Source organism: Leishmania donovani, chromosome 14, assembly GCF_000227135.1.
Source record: "Leishmania donovani BPK282A1 complete genome, chromosome 14".
NCBI lineage: Eukaryota > Euglenozoa > Kinetoplastea > Trypanosomatida > Trypanosomatidae > Leishmania > Leishmania donovani.
Genome location: NC_018241.1, coordinates 136,947 through 138,225, shown reverse-complemented (window position 1 = coordinate 138,225; position 1,279 = coordinate 136,947).

The following is a 1,279-nucleotide window of genomic DNA, read 5'->3' as shown; positions in this document are numbered from 1 at the left end:
TGCTGCGATCCGAGAGCCCCCTTCTCATTCCTCTACTGCCGCTGCGGTCTCTCTCTCTTCGCTTGTCCGCGCGCAGTTTTGGCTGCTGGGCACTCGCCAAGCTCTTCCCCTTCTCCTCCGCCATCGACTATATCCATACAAGTCTCGATCTGTGCACGTATGAGTGCACGTAAATCGACACCTGCACACACATGTGCACCCCAGTGCACTCACAGGCAGACGGGGAAGAAGAACACAAGGCTGTCGCGTTGACTGAACGCACGCACCGACACGCAAGAGTTCCCCTGCCCCGTCATCCGTTCACCTCGCCCTCTAGTCGTCCATGACGGTACACACTTCTTTTTTATCGTCGAGATGAACGGTGCAACCATTGCTGGTGCTGCCCTTCCGCTCACCCTCTGCGTTGACGTCATCGCTAATGGTGTTCAGCAAATCCAACGGGTTTCCGCTAGTGGAGAAGTTGATTCTAACGAGGAGGGCGCCGGTGTTCTCGATGTTTTTCTCAACCACACTGCGGTCCACCAGCGCCGTCAGCCCCGACTCGTCCTCTTTCTTGCTTAACTGAAAGTAGGCGTTGCCGGCGGAGTCCACAAGCTCGATGCTGTGTGGCGGCATATTGCCCTTTCGGCAGAAGACAAATATGATGTACGTGACCACGTCTTCGTAGCTGTACTTACGTCCCGTATGGCCATCTTTCTGCTTGGCGTCGATCTGGGCAATCAGCACTGTGTCGCCCACAAAGAAACTGCGTGAGGAGTAGGGACACAGGTTCTGCGTCTCCAGCTTCGGAATCGACCACGTGACCGAGATATTACTCTGCCCGAGCTGATTCACAACGAGGGTGTCGTCGTCAAAACAGAAATGCACGAGCAGCTTGTCATCCTCCCCGAGGAACTCCTTCAGGTCCCCGTGGCTGCACACGTTCCAGTGACCGCAGCGCTCCGAATCCTCGGGGATGGTGTAGGCCGTGTGCTGGCGCATCTCTTCACACTTCGAGTTCGTTAGGTAGTACGAGTACTTCGGGATCGGCGGCTTCTTGTAATGGATGTAGATGCCGACGGCACCACTGGCGCCGAGGGCCATGTGCAGGTGAAATTTTACTTTGGTGAAGCAAGTGACGTTGTCGCTGTCGAGAGTCACGCCAAGCGTGTACTGCGAGAACTTATCGATTGTCCAGAGAAAATGGCGTCCAGAGGTGTCTGTGGCCTTGAAGGAGCCGGCGCGTTCCTTGCCGAGGAGGCCCATTGCTTCTCCGGTGCGTACAGTGTACTGCGCGTGG